Source organism: Falco peregrinus, chromosome 10 (assembly GCF_023634155.1).
Source record: "Falco peregrinus isolate bFalPer1 chromosome 10, bFalPer1.pri, whole genome shotgun sequence".
Classification (NCBI taxonomy): Eukaryota; Metazoa; Chordata; class Aves; order Falconiformes; family Falconidae; genus Falco; species Falco peregrinus.
In genome coordinates this window covers 25,399,949-25,418,086 of record NC_073730.1, presented here as the reverse complement: position 1 = coordinate 25,418,086, position 18,138 = coordinate 25,399,949, and the positions used below count along the sequence as shown (strand labels likewise).

Genomic DNA, 18,138 nt, shown 5'->3' with positions numbered 1-18,138 from the left:
ATTTTTTTGGTGACATAGAAAAATAGAGGATTACTTCCTTCTCTGTGTGATATTGGATTTAAGACAATTTAAGTCCCTGAAGACTAAGCATACCTCCCTCTTCTGTTGCTTTATCAGTCTCTGGAGGCTCCTGTGATCTCTGCTCTCTTGAGGTAAAATGAAGATATGACTACACAGAGAGGGTTGGAAAGGGATCCTGTGATCTTTTGACTTCCATAAGAGATCAGATAAGTTCCTGAACTCACTGTCCCCTCAGTCATCTGCACTGTTACATTTTGTGTTCTTCCCTTTGATTTGTGCATGAAGCAAAAGTCCGGAAGCTTGACCAGGAGTGGTGGTATGATGCAAAATACTCCTCTTGGATGGAGCCCCGAAGCTTTTCAGACTCTAGAAGTCTAAGCAGCAGCATTACCATGGAGGTGTGAAAAGGGGACGTTAATGGTGCTGCTTGCCCAGAGACTACAGGGTCTGGTAGACTTATTCAAGTGTTGGTAAGTGGCTCTTTACAGACTTTGCTCTGCACCTGCTGCCTTTCACTGGTGGTAGAGTTTGCTCCACTAACTCACTCTGGGGCTAAGACCAAAGCTGCTGCTTCAGTGTTCTTAGGTGAACTATTGGTCTGGACAGTCAGTCCTTTCCCCCCTGTCTCCAGAACCCAGTGTGGAAAGTGAATCCAATACATGTCATCTTCACAGCGAGGAATAAACTGGCTTGCTAGCCAGATTGGCTTTCCCTTTACAAAAGAGAGCTTGGGAGGAGAGAGCAAAATGTCCAGAGAAAACCTTAGTTTGGAGATATTCATGCCTTTACCTTCAGCTAGTAGAATTGCAGTCTAGGTGGACAAGTATTTCTCTGGGTTTGAAGCCTCCTCCGGCATGGAGATTGCTTTAGCTGTCGCATGCGTGCAATGCAAAGGATTTTAAGCACTGGCATGTGAAACACTTGAAGTGCCCAGCAGGACTTGCTCTAAATGGTTAAACTTTGCCTGGTGGTTCTGACAAGCCTCTGAGCTGATGGTGTAGGGCCCATCTGGCTCTTGCCTGCTCTCAGCTGCCTGGTGCGTGCTGCCAGCAGCCACCTCCGCATGTGACCTGTATTAGAGCATCCTTGCTCCCACTGGTACATACTTGCAAACTTGTCTGTTCAGGACTTGAAGCGATGATGTTTGGCTTTTCACTGAAGAGCTAAAATCTGGACATGCTTTTCCTTTTTCCACAGGGCAGTAACCTCTAGCAGAGAGGAAGGCAAGCAGCAGGGAGCAGTAGGTGCCAGAGCTGTGTAATGCTGTGAACTAAGAAAACCTCTCCAAGCGGGAAGAAGTGCTGATGTAAGCCACTTGTTCTGCTTTCAGGTGTGGTCTTGTTTTGACTGCCTCTTGCAGAGTAATTTTTTTAGTTTCTTTGGATGTCTATGGCTAAGAGTTTGTAACCTTTGGGTGGGGAAGGTTATTTTGCCAGAGAAACAGGATGCAGCACTCCCCAGTGCCCTGTGAGGCTCACACCTGGCATAACCAGATCAGCCCATTTGTGACAAACACGGTGGGTTTTAGTTCCTTTTCCAGTGAAGTCTGAAAGGAGCAGGGATGCCAAACCAGGTGACAGGCCCTTTATTTGTACTCGCCTTTCTTTCAAAGGAAATCTGCCATATTCAAGTCAAATGCTTTTGTTTGACCTGTACTTTAAAACAAGCTGTTTCTCTCTCCCTCTTCCTTCTGGGCAAGAGAGGTAGCAGGGAGCACAGGAGACCTTGTAGCGGTGGCACAATAGCAATGTTCCAGTGGTACAGATGTTAGATCTTTCTTTTCCTCAATATGAGAAGTCAGATTCAGCTGATGGTCCAACAGTCTCTTATCACAGGTGCCCCTTTCCCTCTGGTCTTTATTTTTCAATGAGAGTCCAAATTTCTTTAGGCATTTTATCCCCAGAAGGTCTAATTTAGTAGGCCTTCATGATGCTTTTTTCATGTCGATGGGGAAGAGGCACTTGTTTCTAGGTGAGAAGTCACTAAATGCAGAGACTCTGTGATCTGTCCTTTTAAAGTAGTGAGGGTGTGCTCTTGTCACCTGAATGTCTTTTGTTCGGGCAGCCTGTAGAAGTGTGACTTCGATTCATCACTGAATCCCACCATGTCTCCTTTGGAAAGGGCTGAATCTGTGCTGTGCTTTTTCAGTTACTAGTGATAAAATACACCAGGCAACCTATGTGGGCTCCCTGGCTTCTGAAAAATGAAAGAGGCTGTTGAAAATGGCTTTTGGTGGGGAAAATGGGGTGGCTAAGGTGAAAAGTGACTTTCAAGAAATCAGAAATATGTTCTGACCAGCAAGGAGAGAAGCAAAGCAACTAAGGTGATCTTTAATGTTAAGGTGCCCCCCCTGGAAAATTCTCCTTCCCCTTCCCAAACTTTTCCTGGTAGGTGGGTGATCAAACCAAGGGAGAGGCATCAGCACAACGAAGGGTGGTGGTGGTAATTTCAAACAAATAGCAACCAAACAGCATTAGTCTCAAAGTATTCTTTCTGTCCCCGTGGGAGCCAGTGGCACAGGATGCCCTGTAGGATTTTGCTGACCTTGATGTGCAGTATTTTACAAAGTGCATTCAACCTTGTGCTTGTGCTTTTACAGGTGCGGTTTCTGCATTGTTGGTTGCATAAAAGCAAGCTCCTGTTTTTCGTTGTGTGGCATTCTCTTTCTTCATTCCCCACATGTTTATTGAATCCTTTATCAGGGATGGAAAGATGCTGTTATTTTTTTGAGAGCTGTGGGTGGGCTGGCTTTCAAGGTAGAGAGCAGCTTGGTTAATTTTCAAAACTAATAATTTTCTTTGGGCCACTCCAGTGGCAGCAACAGGCTTCAAATTTGGCTTCCATGGAAACATACTGCCATGGTAACTGAAAGGCCTAACAATCCTGAAGAAATATTTGCTTGTACCCTTCCTTCCTTCCTTTCTTTGTTGTATTTCCCATGCAATGTGTGTGTTTGGTTACCCCTGGCAGATTCAATCAGTGCATTTAAAATGCTCCAAGCACAGAAATGCACTTCTCCGGGAAGAAAACAAAAAAAGTTGTAAAAGCAATGGTGGCATTTTGCTGATGATGTTTGCAAAAAAGCTGTTTCATGTCTGGAGGGAGACATTACTGAGCCACAAATTTCTGTCCAATAGGAAAAAGAAAACCCCTGAAAGAAATGCTTCATCCTTAGATTATTTTGTGGGGACTGACTGGCATGGGCTGGTTCAGGGAATCGGACCTTGCACCCAGTCCAACATCTCTAATACTAAGGATGTTGAGAATTGACTCATCCAGTGGTTGTGAGACAGAGTACCAGTGTTCTGCTGGGTCCCTTCCAGCTGATCAACTTGACGCTAGATTTTCTGTCACAGCTGCTTTCACACAAGATTGGTTAGCAAAGTTTGGCAGGGTGACAAGCAGCCCCAGTTCAGCAGCTTTGCTCTGATTCATTGTGGAGTGGGAGGGAAGGGGGAATGGGGCCTCCTGAAATGTTCTGCAAAGCAAGAAGCGGGCAAGGACTCTGCATGGCAGAAGATACAAAGGAGCTCGGAGTCTGGCGCTTTCTGTTTGATCCAGAACAAAGTTCATGACCTAACCTGGCACCACATCTGATCAAAATCTTGTGGCCAGTTATTAGGCAACACTATGTATGTGTATGGGTGTGAATCTTATCTCCCTGACTTCCCTTACCCTAAGTCATTGCTCTCTGGACTTGAGAAACTTTTTCTGCCTTGGGAATTGTAATGCCTGCACCCAGCTCCAAGCTGCCTGTGGGGAAAGCAGAGTTGCCTCATTTATTTCGTGCTCCTTTTCTTATTCCCTAGTTTCACCTTATTCTTTATCCAGATGTTCACCTTGCAGCAGCTCTAGATCTGCTTGCTTAGCCCAGGAGTGTTCCTGCAGACTGCCACAGCCTCTAGAGACTGCTGTGGAATGAAATGGAGAAACATCTCATGGAGCTACATGTAGGAGGAGAGCAGACACTGACTGCGACACAGGTTGGTGAATTGGGAATGTGGGAATAGTGAAGTCTTTTCCTCTTCAGTCAGAGAGCTGGTTTATAGAAATGATCCCAATACAAACTGTTCCAGCTTTAAAAGAGTCACTGGAGGCAATGAAAGTTATACCTGTTTCTCTACTGATGTTTTATATGGCTTAATTGTAGCTGGCTTGACCAGTATGCTGGGTTGTTTTGTGGTTGCTGTGCCTGCTGTTTTGTATTAGAACTGGGAATTGCTTTTTGGGGTACTACCTGCTAGCTTTGGGGGTGCAAGAGCTGCAACATCCTTTTGTTATGAGCAGAAATAGCTGTTTGCTGGAGACCTGTGCGGATGGTCCTGCTTTGTCACTAAGCTTTGCTGGGGGCTTCTGTCAGTGACCATCTGATTGCTTCTGGTCATAGTGGATGAAGCAGGTTGGCTTTTCTTCTCTAGCAGAGGGGAGGTGAATGAAAGTGAGAGGTTGCATTGGGCTGAGACAATAATTGATGCTGGAGAGGAATGGGCAGAAATGGCTGCAGTCAGCACTGTTGGGATGATCCAGGAGCGGATTCCTTTTCATAAGTGACAAGTGAGATTTGTTTTGGTTTTGTGAGTTTTTTTTTTGTTTTGTTTTGTTTCTGTGTGACATTATCCATATGGATATGGTGTTTTCAGAGAAAAGTGTGTATCCCTGCCATGAAAAAATTTTGTGGAGCAAATGCCTTCCATGCTTATCCTAAGCACTGAGCTCAGTACAAAGCTTCCAACTGACTGCAGCAAGCCTTGGTCCCACACTGGCTGGTTTCCTCTTATATTAAGCTCTGCCATACCCTTGCTGCTGTACAAAGTAATCCTAACCTCGTTTGGGCATTTTCAGGCTGTTTACAGCAGACTGCCAGTGCTCTCCAAGCTAAGTGGGGGATGCCATCCAGAACATGCTCTTTGCTGTGTTTTGGGAAAGGATCATGCCACCTCTGGCTAGCGAAAATGTCTTTTATACCCCATGTGTCCTTCCAGCAGCAACTGGATGCAGCTTTCCTCATGTTCTGCCTTAAACTGTCTCACAGTGCTATCGTGCCCTGCAAAGCCATTTTCATGGTGTTTCATCAGAGCAGAGTGCTTTCACTCTCATCCCTACACCTGCTCTCAGTTTCATTGAAATGTGGGAAGGGACATCTGTAAAACTGCCCCCTGTTCTGAGCAATTTACTTCAAGTTTTACTTGAAACTGGAACAGGCTCCACCTCCTGCTGGAAATACCATGAAGGCCCTCTGAGGTTTGGCCATCCCACTTCTTTTCATTTGAGGTCTAAACCACTTGGGCAGCTTTGCAAGCTTTGCAGTTTCACTGCAGAACGCCGGCAGTGGTATCTGTGCTAGTGGCTTCACCACAGCCCTAGGACTTGAGCTGGAAACACAGAACAGCCTGATCCTGACTGGAAACCTCTCTGGCATATAAATAAGGTCTGCTGTAGTCACAGGCTGCGATTGTGAATTTATAAGGAAAGCGATCAGATTAATTGAGCAGCAGTGGGAGTGTTCAATTGCACTGCCTTCTGATTAATTACCCATTGTCAGCCCACTTCCTAATGCCAAGCATTGCCTGAGGTCTGTGGAGCGGCAAGGTCTTTGCTTTAACCAATGGCAAAGTCAAACAGGCCTCAAGACTAGTAGTTTCTCCCCTGCCTTCTTGATTGTGTGGAAAATTTTGCCAAAGTCTCAACCAAGTCATTTTGGCCAATTTGCCTCTGATTCTAAACAACTGGGATGATGGGGGTGGATTTTTAGGAGATCAGATGGCAACTTGGACTGGTCCTCTCGATATAGATCTACCAGCTATTCTCTGTGGGGCATTGCAAGCATACACCAAATACTGTCATCTGAAAGTGATCCTGTTAGTATTTTGGTTTTGCACTTCCCCCCACGCCCATTATCCCAAAGGATGAAGAATCTAGTGGGTTTCAGGGGAAGACACTAAGCTGGCACTGGAGCTACTCCAAGAAGAGCTGCTCTGTCTGCCCAGTCTGTGTCTCGTGGCTTCCCTCGAGCCCTTCATGGGCTCTTCATGATGTAAGCCTTCTAGTTCAATTTATGTGCTGGAAGTCAGGGCTACTTGCCTTTCCCTCTTTCAGAGCCACGTACAGATGCCGTGAGAGGTCTGGGCTGTTGTGAAGGCTGGAGGAGAGACTGAAGAGAACATCTGAACAAATCTGTAGCCACACTCTACCCCTTAATTCATGCAATGACCTCATCTTCCAATGCAAATATACCTACTTTTCTAAACATTGTTCCTTGTGATCACATTCCTTCTCAGCCTTTGCATGTCCAGGTAAATACGCCGAGCCCTTTGGATGGGGAAAGCCCCCCATTCTGGTTCCAGCTGCGTGCACTAAGGCATGTCACTGTCTTACACACCAGCAGCGTGCTTCCCTTCTCCCCAGAAATCTCTCACCTGATCATACTAAGATTTCTCTGGTGTGTTGGTATTTGCAGCCACTAACTTGCTTCTGCAAACCCAGTCCTTTCCTCTCCTCTGGGAACAGTAGACCAGAGGTCAAGTCTCCACTCTCACAGCAAAAATTCTAATTGCTCCCTAATATCATTGCTGTCGGCTACTGAATTTCAGCCCTGTTAGATTTACTGAGGTGCTCAGCATCCTGCTTGTGATATTCTGGCCCTCTTCGAAGTGATGGCTCAGTGTCATCAGTAGATCTCACTGCCCGACTTCTCTTTTTGTCGGGGCCATCAACTAAAATGATTTAATTGCTTGATTAATTCCATTGTTGCTGCTTTCCTCCTGATTTGTTAGATCTTACCCTGTCAGCACAACTGTGGCACAAAAATTCTGGCTTCTGTGCAGATTCCTCTCAGGGGCTATCACCACTGAAGTTATGTTTACACATGAGATGCGTGCATAACCAAACTTCACAAAAATATACAAAATCTACTTGTACAGTGTTTCTGGGTAAAGGGAAGAACCTGCCTGGGGACGAGTGAGTGGGTGGTAGTCTGCTGCATAAGCAGCACTGCTCTTTCAGGCCCTGCAGTAGCTAAAGGACATGCTTCCCACATCTCTGGATTCAGGTTTTGTCTTCCTAACATCACATGCAGATCACTATAGCTTATGAAGTTTCATAAAACTCATTGCCTTTTGCTTTAACAGGAGAAACGTACAGCTGTAAGAAAAAGTACAGCTCTCGTGAGGATTTTTCTATTTTCTTCCCCATTTCTCAGTATTTTTGGAATAGCCAAAAATGCTTTGACAAGTCCAGATTTCTTCTACTTCTGATTACCAGTTGATACCTGAATCACACAGTCCCTGTTTCTGAATGCTTCAAATAACACCCTTCTCCCCTGTCCACGCTGCTTCTGGAGTAGGGGCAGTTGTCCGTGTGCTCCTCTGCAGTCCAGCCTGCATACTGACTTCTACAGCAGAAGACTTCATTCCATAATCTTGAGGTTTCTCCAAGATACCAGCTCTGGTTTACCTCTCATGTGGATGAAATCTCTCACCAGAGGCTGTGTCCCTAGTCACCTCCCTCAGGGGTTAAGACTGTGATCCTGGTTTTGCCCACTTGCATGCAGTTCCCCAGCAAGATGAGGATCCTCAAGGTCTTGACCACCCTGCTCAATTTTGTGCCTGAATCTTCATCTTTTCAGGTTACAGATAATCCTGACTTTCCCATCAGAGTTTTTGATCCGGTTCTTAGCTTTCCTAAGGGCACAAACTGCCATGCGTCAACTCTTCTTGCCATTGGCACATGAGGCAACGCGCTCTTCTCTCATGGGTGGTTAAGCTCCTCTGAATTACATGGTATTTATTACACAATAAGAACACACACAAACTATTACTGTGGATCCTCCTGGTGAGTTGTTTCAATGCTTAAAGCCTGTGGCTGGATGTGGAAGATTTCCAAAACCACCAGTTACTCACAAACTGAACATAAACAGATTCCTTACGTTATGGTTTTGGAAATATTGCCCCCTTGGGCTTCTTCATTATCAGTTCAAGACAGAAACAATACAGTCCAATATCTGAATTATGAATGCCAGCTTCTGTCTGCTTCTGTGCAGCCATTCAGCCTTGCCTGAGTGCCTTAGATGGGTTTAATCCCAAACTGAGTTTTGAGGAATGCTGCCAAACTTTTCCAACAGCACGGAAATCAATAAGCTTCCCTTCCCTTCCCACTCTTGTTGTAACTATTTTTTTTTTTATTTGTCATGTGTTTTTTCTTGTGTTGAATAATTCAGCTAATAGGCTGGCACTTGAGAGCTGTGTTCCCTAATGAGGGAAGCAGCTTGCCAGCTTTTTGTGTTTCCAGTAGTTTGACTGCAAACCCAACATCGTTAACAAATCACCATGGAATAGCTGTGGAAATACAGAACAAAATGTTGTTGTCTTAAGTTGTTAAGAAAAAATAAACAGAATGAAAGAAACCCAAACCCCACACAGGAAAAGGAAGTACGAAAGTGAAGGGTGCATGGAAGGAGGGTGGGTATCAGTATATCTGTTGACAGCTCTGCTTCTTTCCATGTTTATGTGAATATGGTTTGTATAGACAGCAAGCCTTTTTCTTTTTCTTTTTTTTTTTTTAAGCTGAATGTTTTATGGTCTGTGTAACACACGTGGGATTTAAAAAAAAATAAATGGATGTGATGCATTTTTGCATATTGCTTAATCCCCTTTAAAATAGCATTAAAATCATATTGGCTTGAGTTTGTTCAGATCAAGATTCACACTGGCATTTTTCAGACAAACGTTTAGTCCTTGCATTTGTTCTTTCCTGGATCCCCACCTCAGCTTACCAGAGCAGGGTTCAGCAGCTCTGTGTGCCTAAAGGGTCCCACCTGGGAGGACATTTGCAAGGTCCCTCGTCTCCTTTGCAGGACAGTAACTGTCATAACTTGGGAATCAGGCAGAAATGCAAGCCCATGTGGCTTAGTTGGGTCCTCCTGCCAGCCAGCAGCTTGCCCGAGACCAGAACTTTCATCTTGAATCCCTGCCCAGTGAAATTCTGCAGCTGAACTAAAATTACACCAAGTGCTGCATCTGAATTCAACATCGTTATCTGTGTAATGTTTTCTGCAAGGCAGGGAAGATACTCATCTTAGGTCTTGGGGCCAAATTCTCAGCAGCAGATGTAGCATGGAAATGCTTAATGCAATAGAAACTCTTATCTCAAATGTTGACTTAAAAAATGTACATCTAAAAACCTTATATATGCCAAAGGTCCCTATTATGCTAGGTACTGTACAAACATGGCTCCAAGAGGTTGTCCTCATCTAGAAAGTGAGCTTTTCCAATTTCTTTCCTGTTGTGTTACCAGCATTTGTGTAAAATGCAGAACATTGAGCTGAATGATAGAGCTGGGCAAAATTTGGCACTTCTGAATTGAGCTAAACTGGCTGAATTGGAAATTAAAATCCCACTCATCTGGCCTGTAATTGCTATTAAAGGGTCCTTTGGAGGCATAAGGCTGAATTAAATCAGCCTTGCTATATGGACATCCAGGGAACTGCACCAAATTAGAGCGGTTAAAGATCTGACTTATTATGTTTGTTTGTACTCAAAGCCTGGAGAAGGGAAATTGAGATGAACAAAAATGATGACAGTAGAATAACAAAGGAAAGCCAGCAAAATGAATGACTGAGAGCTCATGGAGCATTGCTCAAAATGGGTCCTCAGGGAATGTGAACTCACAATTGTTGCTTCTGGAAGGCAGCTCCCCTTTTGTTTGCATGGATGTATCGCTCAGCACCCTCCTCTCGTCCTCTTGCTTGTTTATAATCTATCTTCTGTTTCATACCAGTCTTGCTTGTTTTTTAGTCTATACTTCAGCAGTTGGTGACAGGAGTAAAATACCCTTTTGCTTTGCATAGCAGGGATATATGGGACATGAAGCCAGATGGCTGCCAAGATGAGCAATTGAGAGTGTCTGCACGTTATTAATTGCAGCTGCTGTTTTTGCAGTCGGAGGTGACAGGAAGGTTCCCGGCAGCAGCCAGGAGCAGATGGATGAAGAGGCATGTGTCTTGGTGGCATGTGATTAAAATCTACTGGGATGGGGTGTGCTCAGCCCCACTCTGAGCTTAGGCCTTCTGTTGGACAGCAATGGGTTTATTCCTGCTTGCCCGTAAAGGTGATGGCCAGGAGCTTGGTTTGATGCACCGGTGTGATCCCTCTGAAGTTGGTTAAAGCTGAACTGATTTTCATTGTTTCTTGCTCTTCCTTCTTAGTTTTTTTGTTAACTGCTGCATTGCATTACTAAAAATACCTAAACCTGTGTCACTTACTGAGCTGCTTCCTCTGCTTGTGCTTGTTCCAGGTGCAAACACCCATCTCTCTCTAAACACCGATCCCATCTGCCCAAGTTATCACCACTTCAAAGCAGAACTTTACCTTTAGGGGACCTGTTATTCTGTAATCCTGGCGTGTCTCCTCCCGCGCTAGCAAAAGATCTGGCACTCAGGGTGGGAGTCCAGTTTGGCAATAGCTGAGGGGAAGGGTTGATAATTCCATCCTCCTCTAAATTGGAGGTTGGAACATCTTGGATTCTTGCTGAGAATTAGAGGGGCTGTTTTGGGTCAAGCTAAACGCTCTTACTCTGCATCCTGTTTCTGTCAGTGGCCAGGAGAGGATGTCGGAGGAAGACATGTAATTAGGATGCTTTCCCTGCCTGTAACCCCTAGCCTTTGGCAGTCAGCAGCTGAAGGACTTCATGAACTGGTGGTGTGCTGTGCAGTCAGCAAAAGGCAGAGATCTTCATTGTCTTTATGAAGCTTGAAGAAGTCTTGATATTCCATGTTTCCTTCCTGTCTCGTCCACCCATGACACAACACTCCTGCAGCCTCATGGCTCAGAAGACAGGCTGGATTTGAGCTGAAGTTGTTGTCTTGATTCAGGGTGGGTCCTGCAGGTGATGAGTGTTGCTGTGTGCTGTCGTCTTAAGCTGAAAGTTTGCCAGCTTTTCCTCTGGATTTGCATGGATAGAAGCAGCATCAGTTTGGTGTTCTGGCTGCAACCTCTTCACAGAAAATTCTGCTCTCCAGATAAAAGGAAACTACAAAAAAAAAAAAGAAAAAGCCCAACTCGAAAAGAGTTCCTGTGAAAGGACACTCTGGCAAAACAAAAGCAGCATAAAACAGTTTAACGTTGTTGATGATGACATGGGAACTGTCTGTCCCAGTTCAGAGCAGGAGAGGATCTGGCTTGTCATATTTGGAAGCCAGTGACGATGTCAGCGGCCTAAGGTGGTATCTGACTGGTGACCACTGCCATGGTTTAACTGGTAACTAAGCCCCACACAGCCACTTGCTGTCACTCCCCACCATTCCCCCGTGGTGGGATGAGGGAGAGGTCGGAAGACTAAAAGTGAGAAAACTCGTGGGTTGAGATAAAGACATTTTAATAAGTAAAGCAAAAGCCGTGCACGCAGGCAAAGCAAGACAAGGAATTCATTTACTGCTTCCCATTTGCAGGCAGGAAAGCAGGGCTCCGTCACGTGTAATGTTTACTTGGGAAGGCTAACACCATCAGTTTGAATGTCCCCGCTGCCTTCTTCCCCCAGCTTTATATGCTGAGCATGATGTCATAGGGTATGTCATACCCCTTTGGCCAGTTTGGGTCAGCTGTCCGGGCCGTGTCTGCTCCTAGCTTCTTCTGTCCTCCCAGCCTGCTCGCTAGTGGGGTGGTACGAGAAAAGTCCTTGACTTAGTGTAAACGCTACTTAGCAACTACTAAAAATATCACTGTTATCAACATTATTCCCATACTAAATACAAACCACGGGCACTGTACCAGCTGCTAGGAAGAAAAATAACTTTATCCCAGCTGAAACCAGAACACCACTCGGGTGCCTGAATCCCTGGGGACGTGCTTAAGGTTTTTCTTTTGTCCATGTCTGCCACCTGGCATTAAGGAATGTCTGGCACACCAGCTTTATCTGGATATTGCGCCGCAGGCACTGCATGCTTCCCTACTCAGGGCTTCAAGCATTTTGACACCTGGAATTTGAGGGTTTTTAAACATGGGGTTCCTAATCTTGGCCTGTTTGGCTCCCTGCCCTGGTTGCCAGCCATGTGGTGAGTCAGGAAAGGAAGATCTCGAGCATTTCCCTTCCTGAGATGTATAACTTTGGGATGGCAATGTTGAGGGCATATTGTTGCCTGGACTATGGTTTTTGGGATGGTATCAGGGCTTTTGTATTAGGACATGGCTGAGAGGTCCCTGTGTTTCTTCTCCAGAAGCAGCGTTCACAGGAAGGAGAATGAACTGACGGGCAGTTTGGGGCGGGATAATCTCCCAAGTGCAAGATACAGAAGTTGTACACTCCTTTTCCCTAGGACGGTGATAGGCTCAGTTACACTCAACACGATGGCTGTGCATAGAGCTATCTCTTTTCTCTGTGTCTCTGAGATTGAGTCCAATTTGGTTCGATTTCCTTAAGTGTATTCCCCATATAAAAACTGGTTTTTTACGTTTAATTACAGCTGTGTATGCAATTATGTATGTTTTCTGTGCATGTGTTTGCACATACAGTTCCTCTAATTCTGAGCATGGCTATTTCCTTTCTGTTGTGATCTGACTACAACAAAAATTAAAATAAAGATTAGATTAGTTGCTGTGGTAACAGCTACCCCTGCCTCATATGACGCACAGATTCTGTGAAGCAAAGGAGCACATATCAATTTACACTCTTAATTTTTGGGACACTCAGGGTTCAGCTCTTCCCAGGAGGTCCTCTGATGACAGCAAGTGATATCGCCCTGTTTCCACTCAGCAGGCTTATCCTCTTTGACTTTTTGTAATTCATAAGAGCTTCAGAGCTGCCGCCACCACCTCTTGGTAGAAACAATCTCATCTTTATTTCAGTTTCTTTCTTAGAACAACAACAACAAAAAAGAGAGCGGGAGGATGATGAAAAAAGTCTGCTCTGGGGGATAGTGAGGCTGTGAGGGGTGTGTTTGCTCCCCTGGGGATGGAAACAGCCAGGGCTTCATGCACATCAGTGCAGAGGCTGTGCACTGACTGGAGTTGTATGGCTAATAAGTAATTGCTGATGAAAGGGATCATTGCCACACAACATCAGCAGTCAGGAACTAGCAAAGAAGTGCGCAAAAGAGCTAACAGATCTGCTGTGCTCCTGGTTCATTTGTTCTCATGACTGTACATCAAAGTTTTAAATGTTTCTGCTTTGTATTGGAGAAAAATAAACAGCCTTGAGTAGATGTAGTCAGACTAATGATATCTTGTTGCGTGAGTTCTCACTTGTTGCATCTCCCAGCTATCAGATCTTTTAAGGTGTAGGATGAGACGAATTATCGGGTCCACAGGAGAAGAGCACATGAAGAGATAATACACTTGACTGCAGTTAATGATTGCTGCTGTGTGTCTGTATACTTTACAGGGATAATAGGTCTTTTTGATTCTTGCCCATCGGGCGCTTATCCATGTTGTCTTTCAATCTGCATCCTTGATCCCTTCTCAGAATTTATTCCAGGGCTATCACCAGTCCCAAGATTACATTTTACAGCTCAAAAGGCCGCAGTTGTGAGCCCCCTGGTAATGCAGGGGTGAGAAGGGAAGGTCTGGGGGATGCCTCTCCCTCCACACTTCCCACACTATTTCTTATCGATTGTTCCCTGCCACTTTTTGTCTCCATCTCCACTACAAATATACTGAAAATTGCCACCTCCAGAACAACCTGCTTACCTTAGGGTGCATTAGGTATCTAGTTCAGCTACAGACTGAACGAACCACAGAACCTGGCAAGGCATTTTGCAAAGTGGAAGTGGAAAATAGGTTTAATACCAGCTTGTCCCTCTGTATGTAGCTTGCTTGTTAAAAATTTATCTCTCCTCCACGCGTGATGGACATGTCTCCCTGCTGATCTGTCTACCAATTCATGAACCTACCTGATAGCGCACCTCAGCCTTCCCAGCTGGAAGCCTAGCTCAGGGTTTCTTGCCACCTTCTCCAGGGACACAGACTACAGCACCCGCTTGTCCAGCTCAGGGAGCTGGGAACAGCTTGGGGCTTCTTAGCGGCATGGTCCAGACTGGGTCTAACTGGACTGTTTCTGAAGTTGGGATGGGGAACCATAGACTCTCACGAAACACAAAATCATCCGTTGTCCTGAGTTTCCATGGAAAACCTATTAGGAAGAACTTTCTTTGTGGTAGTGGTTTAACATGCTGAAAGAGGACACAATGTCCCAGCTCACACTGGAGAGGCAGCAGTATAGTTTGAGGTGTCTGTGTTGTCACAGCTGTAAGAACAGAGGTCTATTATGAGCGCTAATTATATTAATAAGTTGTGCTGCTGTTTGTGTGAACATGGCTAGAGAGGAATACAGATTTTCCCCATTGTTTTATTTCCAGACAGAAGCTGAAGCCCTGACAGGGGCCAAGTCTGTACAAAGCAAGAATGTACGTGCTGTGATTCCTGAAATTTAATAAAATACACAATGTATTTTAAAAATGCAGTCGCTGAAAGCAATATTTCTCTTCATCAGATTGATTCCCTGGAGATTTTGATGCATTAATCTCATGTTTTCTTTCTCTGGCATCCCTGACTTGAGCTATGTGCACAGCCGCCTATCCTGGGAACTGCTTTGTGCCTCAGGTTGCCCCCAGTTTCAAGAGAGGAAATGGAATAATGAATTTTCCTCAATTTATATGGGCTATCCAGTCTACAGGACCTTAGCTTTTGTCTTCACGTAGCCTAACGCTATGGGACTGTTGCTTTTTCACTCTGCTTGTAACAAAGCAATGTCAGCGTTAAAGATGTGCTCCCTTCTGTGGTCTGGGAGGAAGGAGTCTTGGACTGGAGAACTCTGGCTTCAGGGATGAGCTGGTCTGTTTATGGAGCTTGCTGTTTCTCCTTCTTCCAGGCCCTGCTGCTCTGTCCTGGGGGCATTGCCATAGGTTTCCTGGTGCTTTCATAAAGCTCTCACTGCTGTTTTGTTCTCTTTTGCTCCTTTCCAGTTGCCAGGGCCCTACTGCTTATAGCTAAAATAAGGCACCAGCTCTGAAGGGACAAGGTCCTTTATTCCGCAGTGTTCTTGCCATGGCTAGGAAAGGGATGCTGCTGGCAGCCTGAGTGGGAGGAATGGGATGTCTCTTAACACAGGTGCTTTATTTATGGGCCGTTAAGGACTCCAGCAGTAGTGCAGAGTCCTGGATGTCTCCTTATGGGGGCTGCAGAAAGCATTCATTGTCTCTTCTGCTTATGGCTTATTACCAAAGCAAGTTATTGTGGGGCAGTAACTACAGGAAAAGTGGGGATACCTGTGCCAGCTTCTGTCTTGCGTTGATGCAGTTGCCTTTGCTATCTTAATGCTGAGCATTTGCACAGCAGCTTCAGTCTGCCCTGGCCAAGAGCTTCTTGTTTTCTATCTAGATTCACTTGACAGTAGCCAACTGTTGCCCTTCTTTCAGCAAGAACATTTCTCCCTCTCTGCTTACTAGCCTACCTTCTTAAAAACTCGTGTGAGCACAACTTCCCTCCCACACTGGCTGGGAGGCTTATAAACTATTACAGAACCACATCTTTTTCTGCTCTGACCATCATGATACTTAATGCAAAAGGTGGAAAAAATGGAGGGGCCAGTTCTGGTAAAACCTGAAATTAAATCTTCCTTTAGTAAAATGTCATTTGTAAAATTAGCAAAAGCTGCTGCACATGTGTGTGCTGTATGCGGGTCAGCGATGCTCATGTTTCACTGCTGTCTTCAGCACCTGACCTTGGTATTGGTGTTGCATCTTTGTCTGACTAGATTAAGAAAACCTGTCCAGCTGCATCCCAGCTTGTGATTTAAGGAAGAAGAGTGGAAATTAAGGCTTTTGGGACTGGAGCAGGCTTTGAGAAGGTTTTCCTGCTGCCCTAAGGTGAGCTTAGTACATTAATAGGATCAGTACATCTATTTTTATATATCATTAGATGCAATAGCTGTTATGTGTCTTTACAAGCTGCAGATTCAGATAGATCCATGCTCAGTTGGTATATGGTTTATCCCAGAGAGAGAAAATAAGGATGAAGCCTGTATCAGCATGATATGGGTGAGGGAGAATGGTTGGAAAAAGAGTGGTTTTAGTCCTCAGCCTTGCTAAAGCCTTGTGGTGTGATCCAACAGAAGCCACTTTATCTCAACATATGAAAAAGGGCCAGAACGATTTCCTTTGTGGCACATCTGAGTTGTCTGTCAGCATCTTTTGTATGGGTTCAATCCTGTCCTGAAGAGCAGCTACAGTTGCACTGACCACAGCAGTCATGCCCACCCTAGTGGGTTTGCCAGACCTGAATGCTGGATGCAGACGCAGGCATTGTTCATCAGAAGCAAGGAAACAGGTGGCAAGACCTTTTTGTTATCCTACATGTTATGCCTCACTGCTGCAGCCCTTTGCTTCGCCTCCTGCAGCAGCACTGTTTTAGCAGTGTCTAAAAGACTACCAGTGCAGCCACACTCCCTGTGTCTCTGCTTCTTCCCCATTTTGAATGGCATTCAGCTTTCTCTTTGTTTTGGTGCTGTTTGGTGCCCAAAGATTTGAGTATTTACATCTTTCAGCCTGATACTTTTCTGAGCAAATGTAATCTAATGCTTACAGTGGGCTTTCTCAGGCACAATGTGTTGTACTTCCCAGTACAAGCTGTCTCTGTTGGCTCTAAACTGCAATAACAACTACCTTTAATCATCTTGTTCAGCTTGTAATAGGCAGCTTAACCACAGACGGTGAACTTGAGAATTTTCCTAGCTCATGTCTGCTATGATCCCAGGTTGGTTTCTATTTCCTACCTCTTTGTAATAACTAGTTGGTGGTGAAACCTGAGTGGAAGTTGTCTGGCCTTGGAGAGAGCTGACGTTCGCTTCCTCTGATGGATGAAAACAGGAGGAGAGTGGGTGAAAAACACTGGGTCACACTGCTCTTATAAGACTTACAAACGGCAGCTCATCTTCATCCTGAAATAATCGCTTGTAAAGTCACAGCTTTCCTGGTGGGATATATCAGCTGTAATCTTGGGAAGAATTCCTGCCTTCTGAATCAATGACCAAATGGTCCAGCACAGCCAGTGATGAATTACCCATTTCCATCTCCTGCTTTCTAGTGCCAAATCTTCACCAAAACCAGTCACGAAGTCTTCCTCGCCCTAATGGCACATTTCCCCAGGCAGCCTTGCTCTGTTCTTGCAGCCCCGGAGGCCCAGGATGTCGTGACCACACGTGAAGTGGAAGAAGGAGACCTGTGCTGGGTTAAAGGAGGCTGTAGGTGGGGGAAAAAGGAGGAAATCAAGCTAGGACAAAAGGATGATGAGCCTCTGAGAGTGCTCAGGTCTGGCAGGACGGGGTGGGATGCTGTTCAGGGGTGAATGGTCTTGTTTAATGCCAAAACTGTCTTCTCCTATCCCCACACCTACAAAGGGGTTGCTCTTGCTGGAGCTGATGGAAACCACTGGCCACAAAATTGCCTTGCGTTATTGAAAATCAGGCAGAAGGCATAGACAAAGAGCATTTCTCACACACCTGCAGGATGCCAGGCTCTGGGGATTACACCTGGCAGTACCTGGGCTATGGGAACATTACAGGAGCCTGGTTTGGGTAAAGGGCTTGCAGGGGGACCACATGTTGCCTTTACTCCTTTGTTTTCTGTGGGTTCACCTGTGGGTGAGCTGAACAGTGTGGTGTTTGACAGAAATTGCTTCTGACATACTAGAATCAGTATTTGTCCTCAGCTGGACCTAGAAGACCTGTGTAAGTGCCCCATGCGGCAGGACCAGGGACATTAACCCACTGTGGGGTCAGAGCCTGCAGTGCTGAAGCTGCAGGGCTCCACTCCAAAAAGCATCAAAAATAGCTAGAAAGAATGTTTTGAGAAGGGTCTAAAATACAGCTTGCCTGGCAGCGGTGCTGCCTACACAAGGGAGTTTTACGGAAAGTGAAAGAACACAGGGGAAAGTGCGAGCTTGGAGTCATTTTGCAAACTGGCCTGAAGTCACTCTGTGTCCTTCATACCAGAATGAATCGCCCTCAGGCACTGGGTGTCTAACCCAGAATATTTGCTGGATGTCCATGGTGGTCAGCAGGACAAGTAAGGCTTTAGCAAGTGTCAGAATACCTTATTGTGGATTTCTTTTCCAAATGAACTGAAGGCTGTCC

At 45.3% G+C, this 18,138-nt stretch overlaps 1 protein-coding gene across 1 annotated transcript in view; it reads left to right on the top strand.

Moving 5' to 3' along the window:
• Positions 1-92: 92 nt before the first annotated feature.
• Positions 93-18,138, top strand: part of TMEM275 (transmembrane protein 275) — a 46,841-nt gene continuing 28,795 nt past the window's right edge. Inside the window, exons 1-2 of the mRNA XM_027788309.2 lie at positions 93-1,327; positions 3,853-4,004. The gene's annotated coding sequence lies outside the window, so the exon portion shown is untranslated. The remainder of the gene's footprint in view (positions 1,328-3,852; positions 4,005-18,138) is intronic.